Source organism: Lonchura striata, chromosome 25, assembly GCF_050655825.1.
Source record: "Lonchura striata isolate lonStrDom1 chromosome 25, ASM5065582v1, whole genome shotgun sequence".
NCBI lineage: Eukaryota > Metazoa > Chordata > Aves > Passeriformes > Estrildidae > Lonchura > Lonchura striata.
The window spans coordinates 7,183,907-7,206,497 of NC_140727.1; the positions used below are offsets into that span (position 1 = coordinate 7,183,907).

At 52.7% G+C, this 22,591-nt stretch overlaps 1 long non-coding RNA gene across 2 annotated transcripts; it reads left to right on the forward strand.

Annotated features, from left to right (window-relative positions):
• The first annotated feature begins 16,707 nt into the window (after positions 1-16,707).
• LOC146765444 (uncharacterized) lies at positions 16,708-22,263 on the forward strand. Of its 2 annotated transcripts, XR_014950127.1 has the most exons (6): positions 16,708-16,798; positions 17,408-17,578; positions 18,536-19,871; positions 20,040-20,140; positions 20,322-20,371; positions 21,537-22,263. It is a non-coding gene; the product is annotated as an uncharacterized LOC146765444 (long non-coding RNA). The 2 variants fall into 2 exon arrangements; XR_014950126.1 differs by lacking the exon at positions 16,708-16,798 and having other exon boundaries at positions 17,106-17,578; positions 21,537-22,262.
• The last annotated feature ends 328 nt before the right edge of the window (positions 22,264-22,591 follow it).

The following is a 22,591-nucleotide window of genomic DNA, read 5'->3' on the forward strand; positions in this document are numbered from 1 at the left end:
GGGCTCCTGGGCACATCCTTTTTCCATTTTCCCTGGGAAAGAAAACTCAGCAGTCCAGGTTCCTGATGTCAGTTTGTAGGGCTCCCTTGGGTCTATCAGGGCAGCACAAGTTTGAGGTGGGGACAACTTTGGTCAGGGCTCCATCCTTCGATATAAGGATTTTTTGCAGTCAGGGCCAGGGTCCCCTGGGCACATCCTTTGGCCATTTTCCCTGGGAAAGAAAACTCAGCAGTCCAGGTTCCTGATGTCAATTTGTAGGTCTCCCTTGGGTCTATCAGGGCAGCACAAGTTTGAGGTGGGGACAACTTCGGTGTGGGCTCCATCCTTCGATATAAGGATTCTTTGCAGTCAGGGCCAGGGGCCCCTGGGCACATCGTTTTTCCATTTTCCCTGGGAAAGAAAACTCAGCAGTCCAGGTTCCTGATGTCAGTTTGTAGGGCTCCCTTGGGTCTATCAGGGCAGCACAAGTTTGAGGTGGGGACAACTTCGGTGTGAGGTCCATCCTTCGATATAAGGATTCTTTGCAGTCAGGGCCAGGGGCCCCCGGGCACATCCTTTTTTTATTTTCCCTGGGAAAGAAAACTCAGCAGTCCAGGTTCCTGATGTCAGTTTGTAGGGCTCCCTTGGGTCTATCAGGGCAGCACAAGTTTGAGGTGGGGACAACTTCGGTGTGGGGTCCATCCTTCGATATAAGGATTTTTTGCAGTCAGGGCCAGGGTCCCCTGGGCACATCCTTTGGCCATTTTCCCTGGGAAAGAAAACTCAGCAGTCCAGGTTCCTGATGTCAATTTGTAGGGCTCCCTTGGGTCTATCAGGGCAGCACAAGTTTGAGGTGGGGACAACTTCGGTGTGGGGTCCATCCTTCGATATAAGGATTCTTTGCAGTCAGGGCCAGGGGCCCCTGGGCACAACCTTTTTCCATTTTCCCTGGGAAAGAAAACTCAGCAGTCCAGGTTCCTGATGTCAGTTTGTAGGGCTCCCTTGGGTCTATCAGGGCAGCACAAGTTTGAGGCGGGGACAATTTTGGTCTGGGCTCCATCCTTCGATATAAGGATTTTTTGCAGTCAGGGCCCAGACCAGGGCCAGGGGCCCGTGGGCACATCCTTTGGCCATTTTCCCTGGGAAAGAAAACTCAGCAGTCCAGGTTCCTGATGTCAGTTTGTAGGGCTCCCTTGGGTCTATCAGGGCAGCACAAGTTTGAGGTGGGGACATCTTCGGTCTGGGCTCCATCCTTTGATATAAGGATTTTTTGCAGTGAGGTCCAAGCCCAGGGCTAGGGGCCCCTGGGCACATCCTTTGGCCATTTTCCTTGGGAAAGAAAACTCAGCAGTCCAGGTTCCTCATGTCAGTTTGTAGGGCTCCCTTGGGTCTATCAGGGCAGCACAAGTTTGAGCTGGGGACAACTTCGGTCTGGGCTCCATCCTTCGATATAAGGATTTCTTGCAGTGCTGGCCCGGCCCAGGGCCAGGGGCCCCTGGGCAAAAGCTTTGTCTCTTTTCCCTGTAAAAAGAAAACTCAGCAGTCCAGGTTCCTGATGTCAGTTTGTAGGGCTCCCTTGGGTCTATCAGGGCAGCACAAGTTTGAGGTGGGGACAACTTCGGTGTGGGGTCCATCCTTCGATATAAGGATTCTTTGCTGTCAGGGCAAGAGGCCCCTGGGCACATCCTTTTTCCATTTTCCCTGGGAAAGAAAACTCAGCAGTCCAGGTTCCTGATGTCAGTTTGTAGGGCTCCCTTGGGTCTATCAGGGCAGCACAAGTTTGAGGTGGGGATAACTTCGGTGTGGGGTCCATTTTCGATATAAGGATTTTTTGCAGTCAGGGCTAGGGGCCCCTGGGCACATCCTTTGGCCATTTTCCCTGGGAAAGAAAACTCAGCAGTCCAGGTTCCTGATGTCAGTTTTTAGGGCTCCCTTGGGTCTATCAGGGCAGCACAAGTTTGAGGTGGGGACAACTTCGGTCTGGGGTCCATCTTTCGATATAAGGACCTTTTGCAGTGCTGGCCCAGCTCATGGCCAGGGGCCCCTGGGCACACCATCTGGCCATTTTCCCTGGGAAAGAAAACTCAGCAGTCCAGGTTCCTGATGTCAGTTTGTAGGGCTCCCTTGGGTCTATCAGGGAAGCACAAGTTTGAGGTGGGGACAACTTCGGTGTGGGCTCCATCCTTCGATATAGGATTTTTTGCAGTGAGGTCCCAGCCCAGGGCCAGGGGCCCTGGGCACATCCTTTGGCCATTTTCCCTGGGAAAGAAAACTCAGCAGTCCAGGTCCCTGATGTCAGTTTGTAGGGCTCCCTTGGGTCTATCAGGGCAGCACAAGTTTGAGGTGGGGACAACTTCGGTGTGGGGTCCATCCTTCAATTTAAGGATTTTTGGCAGTCAGGGCCCAGCCCAGGGCCAGGGGCCCCCGGGCACATCCTTTGGCCATTTTGCCTGGGAAAGAAAACTCAGCAGTCCAGGTTCCTGATGTCAGTTTGTAGGGCTCCCTTGGGTGTATCAGGGCAGCACAAGTTTGAGGTGGGGACAACTTCGGTCTGGGCTCCATCCTTCGATATAAGGATTTTTTGCAGTGTTGGCCCGGCCCAGGGCCAGGGGCCCCTGGGCAAAAGCTTTGTCCCTTTTCCCCGTAAAACGAAAACTCAGCAATACAGCTTCCTGATGTCAGTTTGTAGGGCTCCCTTGGGTCTATCAGGGCAGCACAAGTTTGAGGTGGGGACAACTTCGGTGTGTGGTCCATCCTTCGATATAAGGATTTTTTGCAGTCAGGGCCAGGGGCCCCTGGGCACATCCTTTTTCCATTTTCCCTGGGAAAGAAAACTCAGCAGTCCAGGTTCCTGATGTCAGTTTGTAGGGCTCCCTTGGGTCTATCAGGGCAGCACAAGTTTGAGGTGGGGATAACTTCGGTGTGGGGTCCATTTTCGATATAAGGATTTTTTGCAGTCAGGGCTAGGGGCCCCTGGGCACATCCTTTGGCCATTTTCCCTGGGAAAGAAAACTCAGCAGTCCAGGTTCCTGATGTCAGTTTTTAGGGCTCCCTTGGGTCTATCAGGGCAGCACAAGTTTGAGGTGGGGACAACTTCGGTCTGGGGTCCATCTTTCGATATAAGGACCTTTTGCAGTGCTGGCCCAGCTCATGGCCAGGGGCCCCTGGGCACACCATCTGGCCATTTTCCCTGGGAAAGAAAACTCAGCAGTCCAGGTTCCTGATGTCAGTTTGTAGGGCTCCCTTGGGTCTATCAGGGAAGCACAAGTTTGAGGTGGGGACAACTTCGGTGTGGGCTCCATCCTTCGATATAGGATTTTTTGCAGTGAGGTCCCAGCCCAGGGCCAGGGGCCCTGGGCACATCCTTTGGCCATTTTCCCTGGGAAAGAAAACTCAGCAGTCCAGGTCCCTGATGTCAGTTTGTAGGGCTCCCTTGGGTCTATCAGGGCAGCACAAGTTTGAGGTGGGGACAACTTCGGTGTGGGGTCCATCCTTCAATTTAAGGATTTTTGGCAGTCAGGGCCCAGCCCAGGGCCAGGGGCCCCCGGGCACATCCTTTGGCCATTTTGCCTGGGAAAGAAAACTCAGCAGTCCAGGTTCCTGATGTCAGTTTGTAGGGCTCCCTTGGGTGTATCAGGGCAGCACAAGTTTGAGGTGGGGACAACTTCGGTCTGGGCTCCATCCTTCGATATAAGGATTTTTTGCAGTGCTGGCCCGGCCCAGGGCCAGGGGCCCCTGGGCAAAAGCTTTGTCCCTTTTCCCCGTAAAACGAAAACTCAGCAATACAGCTTCCTGATGTCAGTTTGTAGGGCTCCCTTGGGTCTATCAGGGCAGCACAAGTTTGAGGTGGGGACAACTTCGGTGTGTGGTCCATCCTTCGATATAAGGATTTTTTGCAGTCAGGGCCAGGGGCCCCTGGGCACATCCTTTTTCCATTTTCCCTGGGAAAGAAAACTCAGCAGTCCAGGTTCCTGATGTCTGTTTGTAGGGCTCCCTTGGGTCTATCAGGGCAGCACAAGTTTGAGGTGGGGATAACTTCGGTGTGGGGTCCATTTTCGATATAAGGATTTTTTGCAGTCAGGGCTAGGGGCCCCTGGGCACATCCTTTGGCCATTTTCCCTGGGAAAGAAAACTCAGCAGTCCAGGTTCCTGATGTCAGTTTTTAGGGCTCCCTTGGGTCTATCAGGGCAGCACAAGTTTGAGGTGGGGACAACTTCGGTCTGGGGTCCATCTTTCGATATAAGGACCTTTTGCAGTGCTGGCCCAGCTCATGGCCAGGGGCCCCTGGGCACACCATCTGGCCATTTTCCCTGGGAAAGAAAACTCAGCAGTCCAGGTTCCTGATGTCAGTTTGTAGGGCTCCCTTGGGTCTATCAGGGAAGCACAAGTTTGAGGTGGGGACAACTTCGGTGTGGGCTCCATCCTTCGATATAGGATTTTTTGCAGTGAGGTCCCAGCCCAGGGCCAGGGGCCCTGGGCACATCCTTTGGCCATTTTCCCTGGGAAAGAAAACTCAGCAGTCCAGGTCCCTGATGTCAGTTTGTAGGGCTCCCTTGGGTCTATCAGGGCAGCACAAGTTTGAGGTGGGGACAACTTCGGTGTGGGGTCCATCCTTCAATTTAAGGATTTTTGGCAGTCAGGGCCCAGCCCAGGGCCAGGGGCCCCCGGGCACATCCTTTGGCCATTTTGCCTGGGAAAGAAAACTCAGCAGTCCAGGTTCCTGATGTCAGTTTGTAGGGCTCCCTTGGGTGTATCAGGGCAGCACAAGTTTGAGGTGGGGACAACTTCGGTCTGGGCTCCATCCTTCGATATAAGGATTTTTTGCAGTGCTGGCCCGGCCCAGGGCCAGGGGCCCCTGGGCAAAAGCTTTGTCCCTTTTCCCCGTAAAACGAAAACTCAGCAATACAGCTTCCTGATGTCAGTTTGTAGGGCTCCCTTGGGTCTATCAGGGCAGCACAAGTTTGAGGTGGGGACAACTTCGGTGTGTGGTCCATCCTTCGATATAAGGATTTTTTGCAGTCAGGGCCAGGGGCCCCTGGGCACATCCTTTTTCCATTTTCCCTGGGAAAGAAAACTCAGCAGTCCAGGTTCCTGATGTCAGTTTGTAGGGCTCCCTTGGGTCTATCAGGGCAGCACAAGTTTGAGGTGGGGACAACTTCGGTCTGGGCTCCATCCTTTGGTATAAGGATTCTTTGCAGTCAGGGCCCAGCCCAGGGCCAGGGGCTCTTGGGCACATCCTTTGGCCATTTTCCCTGGGAAAGAAAACTCAGCAGTCCAGGTTCCTGATGTCAGTTTGTAGGGCTCCCTTGGGTCTATCAGGGCAGCACAAGTTTGAGGTGGGGACAACTTCGGTGTGGGGTCCATCCTTCGATATAAGGATTTTTTGCAGTCAGGGCCAGGGTCCCCTGGGCACATCCTTTGGCCATTTTCCCTGGGAAAGAAAACTCAGCAGTCCAGGTTCCTGATGTCAGTTTGTAGGGCTCCCTTGGGTCTATCAGGGCAGCACAAGTTTGAGGTGGGGACAACTTCGGTGTGGGGTCCATCCTTCGATATAAGGATTCTTTGCAGTCAGGGCCAGGGGCCCCTGGGCACAACCTTTTTCCATTTTCCCTGGGAAAGAAAACTCAGCAGTCCAGGTTCCTGATGTCAGTTTGTAGGGCTCCCTTGGGTCTATCAGGGCAGCACAAGTTTGAGGTGGGGACAATTTTGGTCTGGGCTCCATCCTTCGATATAAGGATTTTTTGCAGTCAGGGCCCAGACCAGGGCCAGGGGCCCGTGGGCACATCCTTTGGCCATTTTCCCTGGGAAAGAAAACTCAGCAGTCCAGGTTCCTGATGTCAGTTTGTAGGGCTCCCTTGGGTCTATCAGGGCAGCACAAGTTTGAGGTGGGGACATCTTCGGTCTGGGCTCAATCCTTTGATATAAGGATTTTTTGCAGTGAGGTCCAAGCCCAGGGCTAGGGGCCCCTGGGCACATCCTTTGGCCATTTTCCTTGGGAAAGAAAACTCAGCAGTCCAGGTTCCTCATGTCAGTTTGTAGGGCTCCCTTGGGTCTATCAGGGCAGCACAAGTTTGAGGTGGGGACAACTTCGGTCTGGGCTCCATCCTTCGATATAAGGATTTCTTGCAGTGCTGGCCCGGCCCAGGGCCAGGGGCCCCTGGGCAAAAGCTTTGTCTCTTTTCCCTGTAAAAAGAAAACTCAGCAGTCCAGGTTCCTGATGTCAGTTTGTAGGGCTCCCTTGGGTCTATCAGGGCAGCACAAGTTTGAGGTGGGGACAACTTCGGTGTGGGGTCCATCCTTCGATATAAGGATTCTTTGCTGTCAGGGCAAGGGGCCCCTGGGCACATCCTTTTTCCATTTTCCCTGGGAAAGAAAACTCAGCAGTCCAGGTTCCTGATGTCAGTTTGTAGGGCTCCCTTGGGTCTATCAGGGCAGCACAAGTTTGAGGTGGGGATAACTTCGGTGTGGGGTCCATTTTCGATATAAGGATTTTTTGCAGTCAGGGCTAGGGGCCCCTGGGCACATCCTTTGGCCATTTTCCCTGGGAAAGAAAACTCAGCAGTCCAGGTTCCTGATGTCAGTTTGTAGGGCTCCCTTGGGTCTATCAGGGCAGCACAAGTTTGAGGTGGGGACAACTTCGGTGTGTGGTCCATCCTTCGATATAAGGATTTTTTGCAGTCAGGGCCAGGGGCCCCTGGGCACATCCTTTTTCCATTTTCCCTGGGAAAGAAAACTCAGCAGTCCAGGTTCCTGATGTCAGTTTGTAGGGCTCCCTTGGGTCTATCAGGGCAGCACAAGTTTGAGGTGGGGACAACTTCGGTCTGGGCTCCATCCTTTGATATAAGGATTCTTTGCAGTCAGGGCCCAGCCCAGGGCCAGGGGCTCTTGGGCACATCCTTTGGCCATTTTCCCTGGGAAAGAAAACTCAGCAGTCCAGGTTCCTGATGTCAGTTTGTAGGGCTCCCTTGGGTCTATCAGGGCAGCACAAGTTTGAGGTGGGGACAACTTCGGTGTGGGTTGCATCCTTCAATATAAGGATTTTTGGCAGTGAGGTGCCAGCCCAGGTCCAGGGGCCCCCGGGCACATCCTTTGGCCATTTTCCCTGGGAAAGAAAACTCAGCAGTCCAGGTTCCTGATGTCAGTTTGTAGGGTTCTCTTGGGTGTATCAGGGCAGCACAAGTTTGAGGTGGGGACAACTTCGGTGTGGGGTCCATCCTTCGATATAAGGATTCTTTGCAGTCAGGGCCCAGCCCAGGGCCACGGGCCCCTGGGCACATCCTTTTTCCATTTTCCCTGGGAAAGAAAACTCAGCAGTCCAGGTTCCTCATGTCAGTTTGTAGGTCTCCCTTGGGTCTATCAGGGCAGCACAAGTTTGAGGTGGGGACAACTTCGGTCTGGGCTCCATCCTTCGATATAAGGATTTTTTGCAGTGCTGGCCCGGCCCAGGGCCAGGGGCCCCTGGGCAAAAGCTTTGTCCCTTTTCCCCGTAAAAAGAAAACTCAGCAATACAGGTTCCTGATGTCAGTTTGTAGGGCTCCCTTGGGTCTATCAGGGCAGCACAAGTTTGAGGTGGGGACAACTTCGGTGTGTGGTCCATCCTTCGATATAAGGATTTTTTGCAGTCAGGGCAAGGGGCCCCTGGGCACATCCTTTTTCCATTTTCCCTGGGAAAGAAAACTCAGCAGTCCAGGTTCCTGATGTCAGTTTGTAGGGCTCCCTTGGGTCTATCAGGGCAGCACAAGTTTGAGGTGGGGACAACTTCGGTCTGGGCTCCATCCTTTGATATAAGGATTCTATACAGTCAGGGCCCAGCCCAGGGCCAGGGGCTCCTGGGCACATCCTTTGGCCATTTTCCCTGGGAAAGAAAACTCAGCAGTCCAGGTTCCTGATGTCAGTTTGTAGGGCTCCCTTGGGTGTATCAGGGCAGCACAAGTTTGAGGTGGGGACAACTTCGGTGTGGGTTGCATCCTTCAATATAAGGATTTTTGGCAGTGAGGTGCCAGCCCAGGTCCAGGGGCCCCCGGGCACATCCTTTGGCCATTTTCCCTGGGAAAGAAAACTCAGCAGTCCAGGTTCCTGATGTCAGTTTGTAGGGTTCTCTTGGGTGTATCAGGGCAGCACAAGTTTGAGGTGGGGACAACTTCGGTGTGGGGTCCATCCTTCGATATAAGGATTCTTTGCAGTCAGGGCCCAGCCCAGGGCCAGGGGCCCCCGGGCACATCCTTTGGCCATTTTCCCTGGGAAAGAAAACTCAGCAGTCCAGGTTCCTGATGTCAGATTGTAGGGCTCCCTTGGGTGTATCAGGGCAGCACAAGTTTGAGGTGGGGACAACTTCGGTGTGGGTTGCATCCTTCAATATAAGGATTTTTGGCAGTGAGGTGCCAGCCCAGGTCCAGGGGCCCCCGGGCACATCCTTTGGCCATTTTCCCTGGGAAAGAAAACTCAGCAGTCCAGGTTCCTGATGTCAGTTTGTAGGGCTCCCTTGGGTCTATCAGGGCAGCACAAGTTTGAGGTGGGGACAACTTCGGTGTGGGGTCCATCCTTCGATATAAGGATTCTTTGCAGTCAGGGCCCAGCCCAGGGCCACGGGCCCCTGGGCACATCCTTTTTCCATTTTCCCTGGGAAAGAAAACTCAGCAGTCCAGGTTCCTCATGTCAGTTTGTAGGTCTCCCTTGGGTCTATCAGGGCAGCACAAGTTTGAGGTGGGGACAACTTCGGTCTGGGCTCCATCCTTCGATATAAGGATTTTTTGCAGTGCTGGCCCGGCCCAGGGCCAGGGGCCCCTGGGCAAAAGCTTTGTCCCTTTTCCCCGTAAAAAGAAAACTCAGCAATACAGGTTCCTGATGTCAGTTTGTAGGGCTCCCTTGGGTCTATCAGGGCAGCACAAGTTTGAGGTGGGGACAACTTCGGTGTGTGGTCCATCCTTCGATATAAGGATTTTTTGCAGTCAGGGCAAGGGGCCCCTGGGCACATCCTTTTTCCATTTTCCCTGGGAAAGAAAACTCAGCAGTCCAGGTTCCTGATGTCAGTTTGTAGGGCTCCCTTGGGTCTATCAGGGCAGCACAAGTTTGAGGTGGGGACAACTTCGGTCTGGGCTCCATCCTTTGATATAAGGATTCTTTGCAGTCAGGGCCCAGCCCAGGGCCAGGGGCTCCTGGGCACATCCTTTGGCCATTTTCCCTGGGAAAGAAAACTCAGCAGTCCAGGTTCCTGATGTCAGTTTGTAGGGCTCCCTTGGGTGTATCAGGGCAGCACAAGTTTGAGGTGGGGACAACTTCGGTGTGGGTTGCATCCTTCAATATAAGGATTTTTGGCAGTGAGGTGCCAGCCCAGGTCCAGGGGCCCCCGGGCACATCCTTTGGCCATTTTCCCTGGGAAAGAAAACTCAGCAGTCCAGGTTCCTCATGTCAGTTTGTAGGTCTCCCTTGGGTGTATCAGGGCAGCACAAGTTTGAGGTGGGTGCGGTTTGGGCCTGGATTGTATTTTTCTATGTTCATATTTCCTGCACTCAGCTGCCCACCCAGGACCGCATGGTGGTCTGCGTGAATTCAAGCTATTTTCTCTAGGAATGCATGCTCGCCAGTCCCGGTTCCTGACGTCAGTTTTCGATTTTTGTTTGGGATCATCAAGGCAACCCCTCATCGACATGAAAGCAGCTTGGGTCCACAACACATCCTTCTCCATTCAGATTTCCAAGGGGCAACCCTTTTTTCATGGCTTCTGGCTCTTGGACTCTGTCACTGGCCCTATTCTGTGTGAAACATGGCTCTCCCTCTTCACTTCCTGATGTCAATTTTGAGGAGGTCCTTGTCTCTTCCAGGACAGGCAGAATTCTTGCTGTCAGCAGTTTTGCTGCTGGAGAAATCCTGTGCCATTCAGAACAAAAAGATGTAGAAAGTCACCTGGGGCCACAGGCCTTGTGACCCGACCTCTGCCCTTTTTCCGTGTAAAACCTACCTCACCCTCCCTGTGTGTTGATGTGTGTTCACTGGAGGCGTGCTGCTCTCCAAAGGCAGTGAGAGTTCCTGGTGTTGGCAGCTGGTGTCTGCAAGAAATCATTCACTGTTTGCAATTTTGGAAGCACAATTCCTGTTTGGCCAGGGGAAAGACTGTTAATTATCTTGGCAATGAAAATCTGGCACCGCATTGTTGAAGGGTCTGGCAAAGGCCTGCGTAGGGAAGGGAACACCCCACAGGACCTTTCTTCACCTCATCCCCCACTCCTAGGTGTAGCAGCTCCCCGTGTGAGCAGCTGCTTTCAGTGCAGCTACCTGGGCACACCTGCACAGGGAGCTGCTAATCCCGAGGGGCTAACAGGGGTATCCCAAGTGTCCCTCCAGGAGCTATGGCTGGAACATCCAGCAGGGACCGGGGAGCAGCTGGACCCACCCGGGCACGAGCATCCCTTTGAGAAAATGCCGAGGGAAGAGCCCTCTTGCCAAGGGGCAGCACCTGAGCAGGCCGGGCAGCATGTGGGGTTCCACGGGAGAGCTTTCAACTTTCCCCTTTTATTGTGTCAATCCCTCCTTAGAACCCCCAGACCTTCCACAGCGCTCCCAGAAAAATGAGGGGTTATGGAGAGAAAAGGGGTTTAAATTGTGGGAAAAAGCTTCCTTTTCCATTATTTCTTGTGTTCAAATCATGAGGGAATCCATTTCCCCTGCAATTTGTAATGCAGGGTGTATTCAATATATATTCAAGTATTGTTTATAGAAAGATTTTTTTGTTTTTGTTTTTGTTTGTTATTTGGTTAGAGGCAGGGCACTAATGGAAAAAATATGAATATACATTTTATTTTGATATTGTTCTAAATATGGAAATATATATTCAATGTATACAGATATATATAAAAATATAAAATAGAAATAAAAATAGTATTAGGAAGAGATAGACTATAAATAGCACCATACATCAATCTACATTTAAAATGTAAATTTGACTATAAATGCGAAAAATAGAAATAAATTTAAATGGAGTTTAAATAAAGGGTTTTTTTAAAAGATTTTTACTTGGATAGAGTCAGGTTTTTATTTTAATCAATATAAACCTTTTAGAACTCTAAATCTAACTATAGAAATATGTAAGCAATCTATTAAGATATGTATAAAATCTAAAATATAATAAAATATAATAAATTGAATAAATGTAAGGAATTATGAAAATACAATTATATATCAATATACATTATAAATCCGAATGTGAATATAAATGTGAAAAATGTAAAAATAAACTCTGTTGAAATGCAGTTTAAGAGGAAAGGTTTTTTCTTTCGGTTCCTATCGGGTCCGAGGCAGGGTTTTTGTTCCGTTCTTTCCCGCGCGGATCTTTGGGGCATTCGCTGCTGACGGCACAGTGCTGCCGCCGTGTGGGCAGAGAGCGGCACTGCAGCCCGCCGCCCGCGGCCGCCATCTTGGGAGGGGCTTGGCGCGGACTCGCTTGACCTTCTCGAGAGGGCGCGAAAACGAGGATGTTGAAATTCGAGGACCCGTGTCTGTTTTTTACACTGCCTGAATTGCCCGCACCGCCGGCGCCCCGCGACGGGATTTTCCGCGGCGGTTACGATGCCGTGCACACGGGCTGTGGGGTCAGGAGCGCCGCGAGCGTGCGGGTTTTTGGCGGGAGCCGACAGGCATCGGCAAAAAACGCCTGTCACCATCAAGGTCCCCACGGACCGCCATCTTGTCGCGGACTCACTTGACAAATGCTGCCGCCTTGTGGACACAGGGCGGTACTGCAGCCCCGCAGCCAGCGCGACCCCAAAACCATCGGGACGGCCCTGGAACGCCCAAAATTCCCTTAGGGACCCCAAAAACCCCCCTGGGACCCACAAAATTCCATTCGGAACCCAGAACACCCCCCTGGGACCCACAAAATTCCCTTCAGAACCCAGATAACCCCCCTGGGACCACCAAAATTCCCTTCAGGACCCCGAAAACCCCCCTGGGACACCCAAAATTCCCATCAGGGTCCCCAAAATTCCTCCTGGGAAGCCCCCAAAACTCTTTGAGACCCCAAAATTCACTTCAAGACGCCAAAATTCCTCGTGGGACCCCCCAAAACCCCCTGAGACCCCCCAGATTCCTATCAGGGTCACCAAAATTATTTCTGGGACCCCCAAAAACTTCGTGAGACCCCCAAAATTCTTTTCAGGACCCCAAAACCTCCCCCAGGACTCAAGAAATTCTACTCGGACCTCCAAAATTCCCCCCAAAAACCCCCGGAGACCCTCAAAATTCTCCCCAGGACTCCAAACCTCTCCCTGGAATGCCTAAAATTCCATTTGGGACCCCAAAACCCCCCTGGGAGCCCCAGAATTCCCTTCAGGACCCGGAAATTCTTCCTGGGACCCCCAAAAACCCCCTGGGACGCCCAAAATTCCTTTTGGGACCCCAAAACCCCCCCTAGGACCCCCAAAATTCCCTTCAGGACCCCAAAATTCCTCCTGGGACCCCCCAAATACTTCCATAGACCCCCAAAATTCCCTTCAGAACCCCAAACCCTCCCCAGGACCCACAAAATTCTACTCGGGACCCCCAAAATTCCTCCCAAAAAAACCCTGAGACCCCTAAAATTCTCCCCAGGACTCCAAAACCCCCCCTGGGACCCCTCAAAATTCCCATCAGACTCCCCGAAATTCCTCCTGAGACCCCCCAAAACTCCTTGACACCCCAAAATTCCCTTCAGGACCCCGAAAGTCCTCATGGGACCCCCCAATACCCCCTGAGACCCCCAAAATTCCCATCAGGGTCCCCGAAATTCCTCCTGGGACCCCCCAAAAACTTCGTGAGACCCCAAAATTCCCTTCAGAACCCCAAACATACCCCCAGGACCCTCAAAATTCCACCCAGGACTCCAAAACCCCCCCTGGAACGCACAAAATTCCCTTCGGGACTCCAAAACCCCCCCTGGGACCCCTAAAAATTCCCATCAGAGTCCCCGAAATTCCTCCTGGGACCCCCCAAAACTCCTTGAGACCCCCAAAGTTTCCTTCAGGACCCCAAACCCACCTCCAGAACCCCCAAAATTCCCTTCAGGACCCCCGAAATTCCTCCCAAAAAAACCCTGAGACCATCAAAATTCTCCCCAGGACTCCAACCCCCCCCCTGGGACTCCCAAAATTCCCTTCGGGACCCCAAAACACCCCTGGGATCCCCAAAATTCCCATCGGGGTCCCCAAAATTCCTCTTGGGACCCCCCAAAAACTCCCAGAGACCCCAAAATTCACTTCAGGACCATAAAACCTCCCCAGGACCCCCAAAATTCTACCCGGGACACACAAAATTCCTCCCAAAAAAGCCCTTAGACCCCCAAAATTCTCCCCAGGACTCCAAAACGCCCCCTGTGACTCCCAAAATTCCCTTCAGGACCCCGAAGTTTTTCCTGGGACCCCAAAAACTCCAGAGACCAAAAAATTCCCTTTGGGACCCTCAAAACCCCGTCTGGGACCCCCAAAATTCCCTTCGGGACTCCAAAAACCCCCCTGGGACCCCCAAAATTCCCATCACGGTCCCCAAAATTCCTCCTGGGACCCCCCCAAAAACTCCCTGAGACCCAAAAATTCCCTTCAGGACCCCAAACCCTCCCCAGGACCCACAAAATTCTACTCGGGACCCCCAAAATTCCTCCCGAAAACCCCCTGAGACCCCCAAAATTCTCCCCAGGACTCCAAAACTCCCCCTGGGACGCCCAAAATTCCCTTCAGGACCCCAAAACCCCCCCTGGGACTCCCAAATTTCCCATCAGGGTCCCCGAAATTCCTCCAGGTACCCCCAAAAACCCCCTGAGACCCCTAAAATTCCCTTCCGGACCCCAACCCACCCCCTTGGAACTCCCAAAATTCCCATTGGGACCCCAAAACCCCCCCTGGTCCCCCAAAATTCCCTTCTGGACTCCAAAAACCCCCCCGGGAGCCCCAAATTCCCATCAGGGTCCCCAAAATTCTTTCTGGGACCCCCCAAAAACTTCCTGAGACCCCAAAATTCACTTCAGGACCCCAAACCTCCCCCCCAGGATCCCCAAAATTCTACTCGGGACCCTCAAAATTCCTCCCAAAAACCCCCTAAGACCCTCAAAATTTTCCCCAGGACTTCAAAACTCCCCCTATGACTCCCAAAATTCCCTTCGGGACCTCAAAACTTCCCCCAGGACCCACAAAATTCTACTCGGGACCCCAAAATTCCTCCCAAAACTCCCCTGAGACCCTCAAAATTCTCCCCAGGACTCCAAAAACCCCCTGGGACACCCAAAATTCCCTTCAGGACCCCAAAACCCCCCCTGGGACCCCCAGATTTATTTTCAGGACCCCTGTGGGAACTCATAATGTCTCTCAGACATTTTTAGTGGTTCCAGGCCTTGGTCAGAAGCATTTGGGACCCTGGCAGGCAGCTGGAAACAGCTGTGATTGTGAGTTTGAGCCATGGAATGAGTTACCAATTTTGGAGGTGGAACAAGCAATCACAAAAGGTTAGATAGTATAGTAAAAGTAATTACAAAGTAGAGGGGAAATTTTTTTAGTATTGTACAAGGGGGTTTTAGCACATGTCCAGGGGGGTTTTCACTTTGTACATGGGGGTCAGGAGTTCTAAGATGGAGGAAAGTGGGCTGATCCTGTTCTTCCTCCTTCTTTTTCCTTACCTCCATGTTCTTGGTGATGTTGGCACTCACAGATTGGTTTAGAGTAGAAAAACACTTGGCAACGTAGGTAGTAGGTACTGGGGAATAATTGTAAACATGTTATACGTAATATATCTTATAAAAGATAGCAGCAGCCCTGGGCGGGGGGAGAGACGAAGAAGACAGCAGATAGAGAGGATGTCAGGGTGTGTGTGTGCCTCTACCCAGGCCGCTGATCAAACAGCCGCAGTGCAAGAACATAATCTGTTAGATAACTAGCGATAAACTGCCTTGAGACTGAACAGCTAAAGCCTGCGGAGTTTTTCTTTGGAAGCACGGGTTGGAGGAGGAATTTCACCACATGAGACCCCAGAGAAAGGCTGGGGTTCTCACAAACCCCAAATTCCTCCTGGGACCCCCCACAAACTCCCAGAAGTCCCCAAAATTCCCGTCAGAACCCCAAACCCTCCCCAGGACACACAAAATTCCACTCGGGACCCCCAAAATTCCTCCCAAAAAACCCCCAAGACCCCTAAAATTCTCCCCAGGACACCACAAGCCCCCCTGGGACACCCCAAATTCCCATCAGGGTCCCTGAAATTCCTCCTGGGAGACCCAAAACCCCACTGAGACCCCCAAAATTCTCTTCGGGACCCCAAACTCCCCCCCGGGAGCCCCAAAATTCCCATCAGGGTCCCCGAAATTCTTTCTGGGACCCCCCAAAAACTTCGTGAGACCTCAAAATTCCCTTCAGGACTCCAAACCCACCCCCAGGACCCTCAAAATTCTGGTCGGGACCCACAAAATTCCTCCCAAAACCTCCCTGAGACCATCAAAATTCCCTTTGGGACCCCAAAACCCCTCCCGGAACGCCCAAACTTCCATTTGGGACCCCAAAAACCCCCCTGGGACCTCCAAAATTCCCATCAGGGTCCTCGAAATTCCTCCTGAAACCCCCCAAAACTCCTTGAGACCCCAAAATTCCCTTCAGGACCCCTAAATTCCTCCTGGGACCCCCCAAAACCCCCTGAGACCCCCAAAATCCACTTGAGGACCCCAAACCCCCCCCAGGACCCACAAAATTCTACTTGGGACCCCCAAAATTCCTCCCCAAGACCCCCTGAGACCCCCAAAATTCTCTCCAGGACATCACAAGGCCCCCTGGGACACCCAAAAACCTCTCCAGGACCCCAAAATCCCCCCTGGGACTTCCAAAATTCCCTTTGGGACCCCAAAACCCCCCCTGGGACCCCCAAATTTCCCTTCAGGACCTCAAAATTCCTACTGGAACCCCCAAAAAACTCCCAGAAACCCCCAAAATTCCCTTCAGAACCCCAAACCCTCCCCAGGACCCACAAAATTCCACTCGGGACCCCCAAAATTCCACCCAAAAACCCCCTGAGACCCTCAAAATTCTCCCCAGGACTCCAAAACTCCCCCTGGGTTGGCCAAAATTCCCTTTGGGACTCCAAAACCCCCGCTGGGACCCCCAAAATTCCTATCAGGGTCCCTGAAATTCCTCCTGGGACCCCCCAAAACCCCCTGGGACCCCCAAAATTCTACTTCAGGACCCAAACCCTCCCCAGGACCCACAAAATTCTCTTTGGGACCCCAAAATTCCTCCCAAAAACCTCTTGAGATACCCAAAATTCTCCCCAGGACTCCAAAACCCCCCCTGGGACGCCCAAAATTCCCTTCAGGACCCCCAAAACCCCACTGGGACCCCCAAAATTCCCTTCGGGACCCCAAAACACCCCTTGAACCCCCAAAATTCTATTTGTCACCCCAAAACACCTTCTGGGACCTCCAAATTTCTCTTTAGGACCCCTGAAATTCCTCCTGGGACCCCAAAAACTCCCTGAGACCCCCCCAAAAAGCTCTCCAGGACCTCAAAACACCCCCTGGGATCCCCAAAATTCCCATCAGGGTCCCCAAAATTCCTCCTGGGACCCCCCAAAAACTCTCTGAGACCCCCTAAATTCCCTTCATGACTCCCCAAACCCCCCCTTGGGACTCCCAAAATTCCTCCTGGGATGCTGCAAAGACCTTCCAGAGCCCCCCAGGACCCCCCCAATTTTGGGTCCCCCCCCAATTCGGGGTTCCCCCCAATTTTGGGTCCCCAGGCTGGTGGCTCATGAAGACGACCCCGACTCGGACCCCGAACGCCCCCTGGATTCAGCCCTCCATGTGTCCTTGGTATCAGAGGCTGGAATTGCAGAGTTGCCACTTTACCCCCAGACGTAATTTTTGATGTGGTTGTGCCACTTGAACAGTATTTGAAATCTGTTTGTGCTCTTGCAGCAGCATTTCCGAACCACAATGGAAATTTAGCCCTTCTGCCTGGGGCTGCTCACAGAATCGTGGAATCCCAGAAGGGTTTGGATGGGAAGGCACCTTTATTTAAAGCTCGTCCCGTTCCACCCCTGCCATGGGCAGGGACACCTTCCACCATGCCAGGGTGCTCCAAGCCCTGTCCAGCCTGGCCTTGGACACTTCCAGGGATCCAGGGGCAGCCACAGCTTCTGTGGGCAACCTGTGCTGGACAGCAGCTTTGAAAGGCAGAGTGAAGTACAGCTGTGATTTTTGTGCTGCCCCTAACATTGTATTGCCTGGCAAATGTGCCTTTGGGGTTTTTTGGGGTTTTTTGTTTTTTGGTGGGTTTTTTTTTTAGGTTTTTTTTGGGTGTTTTTTTTTTTCTTTCTTTTTTTTTGTGACTAAAAAGCTACCTTGTGTTCCTGGAATGTTGCATTCTACCTCTGTTGTTTTCCCAGTAAGTCTGGATCCTCTGCTTACATTTTTTCCTTCGCTTATTAGATGTCGTGGATGTGCTGGCTGTTCTGATGGAGGGCAGTGATGGCTTAGATGAAGGAATTGGGTTCTCTTTAAATGAAGACGTGATTATCCAAACATTTCCCTTCAGTGCTGTTGTCCCTGCTGCATGAGCAGCCAGGAATATGCTGTTGTTTCAGTCTGAAAATGGAACAGGTACAGGGTTTTTTTTTATGTTTTATGTGTCATTTCTAGCAGTGGAGTGAAAGCAGCATCACTTCTACCCTCTTGTAATAATTTTTTACCATTTATCATTTTTTACCTTGAGGCATTTTATTATCTTCCCTGCAAGCAGCAGGAGGTGCAGATTCACGGTGCTTTGTGCTCAGGAGGGGCATTGAAGCTCTGTAGGTGCTTCTGCCCTTTTTCCCTGACCCTGAAGAGAAGGGACACTGTCCCTGCATGGACAGTCTTGGTGTGGAAGTAGCTGGCCTCAGTAACAGCGTTTTAAGGGCAGAGCGTGGCGATCAGGAGAGGAAGGTGGTTCCCGTGCCTGTGGGCAGCTCTTCCTGAGAGCAGGGAGAGGGGACTGCCTTGTTAAGTAGGAAGTGGGTGCGTTTCCCAAGGAAAACTTCAGAAATTAAGCTCCAGGGGCAAACACTGTGAGGTTCTACCACCTCCTTGAGGACATCCTTAAAACCACCGGGGCATCAGCAGGGCTTGGAGCAGGACTGGCCAACCCCAGAGCACCTCACGAAGCCCTCTGTGTGTATGTGGCAGTCGAGTAGCACCTGGGGGGTGCTGAAAGTCCCAGTTCTGAGAGAAAATTCTGTTTAACTCGTACACGTTGGCTGGGTGTGTCCCCCCAGTACAGCTCGGTTCTTCTCTGAGGCGGTGCCTGGCAGGGTCTCTCCCTGTTAAGGGCCGGGCGTGTTTTTGGCACAACACGGTGAAGGTGGATTATTTGCTTAAGCAAGAGCTGATGATGTCTGGAGGGTTTTTCAGGTACCTCAGCGGCCAGGAGCACCTGTCTAGGTCACTAGGAACACTTTTTGATCTCGATCAGTTCTTTTCTGCGTGAGGCTCTGTGGGCTGCTGGCAAGGCCCAAAGTAAGGAAGGTTGCCCCAGTGTCCGTGCTCATGTCAATAGTTTAATTTATTTGGCTTTTCTAGGAGCAGACGTCGTGGAGGACCTTGGTGCTGTTTTCACTGGCCTCCTGCACTCTCCGAGAGAACCCCTTGCTCCCTGCGTGACGTTCCAGCTCTGTGACAAAGCTGATAAGTATCCTCAGCTCTACCAGTTTAACCAATACTATAGGCTCTGGATGCCCAAGCAGTCCCAGGAACCTGTGGTATGGAATCCCTGAAGTCACTGAATTCTTGAGCCAGTATTCCTATAAAATCCTCACAGTTGACAGAGGTAACATTTCCATCAGAAACAGTGTTTTTATTGAGGAGGTAATTCTGCATCTCTTGTTGATCGTGCTGGGGACACACGTTTGCTCCAGGGCTTTTCTCTGATGGCACAAGAGGTCTCTGTGGTGTTTGGGAGGCGATGCCAGGGCTCAGGGCTCATACAGAGACTCCTCACCGGGCACAGCAGAGCCTGGTGTGTGCTGTGGCCTCTGTTTACAGCACCCGGAGTTCCCCCGGGTGGGTGGAGGATCACAGGCCCCTGGGCTGGGTTTTGTGAGTTTTTCTCAGCTCAGCAGTGTGAACACTCCAGATGCCCCTGGGGACACTGCTGGACAGCATCCATCCACTCCCTCCATCCACTCATTTGTACCCAGGAATGTAGGAAACTCTGACTGGGGACGGGCAGTAGTTTTGAAAATCATGCCCTAGCCTTTTTCTCTAGGAACAAACCAAGAGAGTGCCCTGAAAGCACCGGAGGGGCTGCAGGGGCTGAAGGGAACAGAAAGGGCTCCCGGCACCTTTTGCCTCCGTTCTCTGCCATTCCCCAAAAGGCATCGCAGTCCTGGAAGAGGTGTTTGTCATGCAGGCTGCCAAAATGAAGACCTGTAAAATCCTAGCTCTGCCTTTTGTTTAACGTGTTCTTACTTCCTATTTATGTCATCACAGAAAGCAAGGAAAGAATAAATGTGTCTGGTTCCCACTATTGCTCTGTGCAGGCATTTTTAAAGGCTGCTGTAGTTCTATCCTCTTTTTCCACTCCAAGCTTGACTTTTCCCCTCCTTTTTCAAGGTCTGCTGCTTTGGGTGTCCCAGGCAGGGCTGGGTTCCTCGGCAGGGGTCTTAGGAGTTGGTGCAGATTCTGCTTTTTCCGAAGGTGTATCAAAGTGTGCCGGCAAAAGGACTGTTTTCTCCAGGGGAAAGCTTTCTCTCAATGACCATCAATGCATGTATGTGTTTTAATCATGTAACCAGGTGGATTAAGAAAAGCCAACACCTGTAGCAGATTTCTGTTGGATCTGTGTCTGTGAGAAGTGGGCTGTGTGCTGGAGAGGGAGAGACCAAGAGACGCTGTTGGAGAGTGGCAACAGCAGCAGGTGCGAGCTGTTAAGTTGATGAGGAGGAGGGGCGTGTCCTGCCGGGGGGAGGTTATTTAAGGGTGAGGCTTTGCCTCAGCCGGGTTTTGCACAGAGCTGCTGGAGAAGAGGAGTTTGTGGGGGGCTCGCGGGGCTGTCTCCTGGAAGGACGGTGGGCGCTTTGGACAGGGTCCGGGGGATCACCTGGATACACACTTGGATACGTGGAGCATTGCTCAAAGGAGGAGCCCAGGGACAAACCTTTGTGCCGAGAAGCAGCAGCCAAGCAGGTGAGCCGGTGCTGTGCCTTTATAGCGGGGACTTTTCTCCTTTCCCTTTGAAATTTCGTCATCCTGGGGTTGAATTGGAGGGGGCAGTCCTGTGGTCCCACCTTTTAAGGGGTTTGGATTGAGGTAAAATTCTCCCTTTTGCCATCATTTGAGGAAAGCTGCTTCTTTTCTTCTCTTCTAGGGGACACGATTGAAGGGAAGCCTACATTTCTTTTCCCTTGTTAGGGTGAGGTGAGCGCCGGAGCGTGGCATCAGTGTCGGGGCTTCAGAGGAAGGGAGCTGCAGCCGTGGCAGCGCTGGCAGGGCGGGGATCGGGCTGTGCCGCTGCATTCGGGGCGCTTCTTCTGCCCCCGGCCCGGCAGCGAAGGGTCCGGCGCGGAGCCCTGCCGGCAGTGCCGGGGCTGGCCGGGGCGGAAGGGGAGCTGGGCGCGGCTGGGCTGCCGCGGGCCCGCCGGAGCCGCGCCGGTGCGAGCCGTGCGGAGCCGAGCGGAGCTTTGGCCGGGCCGGCGGGCGGGGGAGGCGGCGCGGGCGCCGCGCCGGTGCCGCCGCTCCGTCCGCTCCGGGCGCGGGGCTCGGGCGCCGCCGGGGCCCCCCGGGCCCGGTGCCGGCCCCGCCGGGCCGGGGGCAGCGGGCGGGGGTCTCCTGGCCTGGCGCCGCCTCTTCCTGCCGGAGGAGCCGCTTTCCTGCCGGAGCCGCGCTGCGCCCGGGGCCGGGAGCGCGGCTTCGCATCTTCCAGCCTCCCTCGCTGCGGTGTTTCTTTAGGGTCTCATCAATGTGTTTTAAGGATTTTGGGGCTATTTTTAGAGCTCTTCTAGGAATATTTAGAGATATTTTTTAAACGTTCTTTGGGGGTTTTTAGGGGTGTTTTAGGGGCTTTTTAAAGTAGAGTATTTTTATTGTATTTTAAGGGCATTCTGAGGCTATTTTCATGTTTTTGTCGGGGTTTAAAGACATTTTGAAGATGAGGGTTTTTTTAGGGCATTTTTGTGGGTTTTTTAGGGTCTTTTCATGGCATAGAGGCTGAGGGACAGCTTGAGGGTGACAGAGGCTGGGAGCTGAGGGAGGAACAGGGGAGGGGACAGTGGGTGACACAGAGAGATGCTGAGGGGGGCAGGGGCAGCTGGAGGGTGACACAGAGAAGCTGGGGGCTGAGGAGCAGAGGAGAGGGGGCTTGAGGGGCAAAGGGGGGTTCGAGGGTGACAGCCAGAGCCTGAGGGCTGGGGGGCTGAGGGAGGGGTCAGGGGTGAAGGGAGAGGGTCTGAGGGCTGGACAGTCCAGTGGGGATCAGGGCTACAGCGTACAGCTTAGGAGGCAAGTTAGGGTACAGGTGCAGCACCCCTCACCCAGCCCTAACCTCACCCTAAGCAGCCTTTTCCCTTTTCACCCCTAACAACAGCAGCACAGCACAGCAAGCCTGACAGCGAGACCACACCGGAAGCCTCCCAGTGGGACAGGGCAGCGACCCTCGCACCAGGACAACGCCAGAACCCTCAGAGGACAACAGGACCCGCTGCGAAAAGGTAGGGATGACATCTGTGGGCTAGAGGGCAACAGGAAGGGGTTTGGAGGCAGAGCAGGCTTCCTTGAGTGTTTTTTTTTGCAGGGCTATTAGGGGATTTTTGAAGGCTTTCTCTGGCATCTTTTAGAGAATTGTTATACCTTCCTAATGGCTATTTTAGAATTCCTTGGTGTATTTTTAGGGTCAGGATGAGGGCGAGACAGGATGCCCACTGAAAATGTGGAGCATTACTGGAATGCTTTGGGAAGGTGCCAGTGGAGGGCCAGTGGGTAAGGTGCCATGATGCTGGTCTGAAGGTTGTGAATTCTGAGCAAAGCAAAGTGGTTGTGGTTAGGGTTATATGGTGGCAGATTTCCCAAGGAGAAATCAAGCACAGAAAAAATCAAGCCGAAGCTTTGTACTCTCAGATTAAAACAGGTATTCGGCATGAAAAAAAATCCCTGAGTACTTGGGGGTGGGAGATGCAAGATGAGGGAAATCCAGTGAGGATTTGACATTGAGGAAGCAAAAGGAAACGTGGGACCTGAAAACCAAGGGGATCGCAGGGCCCTGCCAATGAATGAGGGATATCTACATAGTGAAAGCAAATTCAGAAACCCAGATTCCTGATGTCAGTTTGTAGGGCTCCCTTGGGTGTATCAGGGCAGCACAAGTTTGAGTTGGGGACAACTTCGGTCTGGGCTCCCTCCTTCGATATAAGGATTTTTTGCAGTCAGGACCAGGGGCCACTGGGCACATCCTTTGGCCATTTTCTCTGGAAAAGAAAACTCAGCAGTCCAGGTTCCTGATGTCAGTTTGTAGGGCTCCCTTTGGTCTATCAGGGCAGCACAAGTTTAAGATGGGGAGAATTTCGGTCTGGGCTCCATCCTTCGATATAAGGATTCTTTGCAGTCAGGGCCCAGCCCAAGGCCAGGGGCCCCTGGGCACACCCT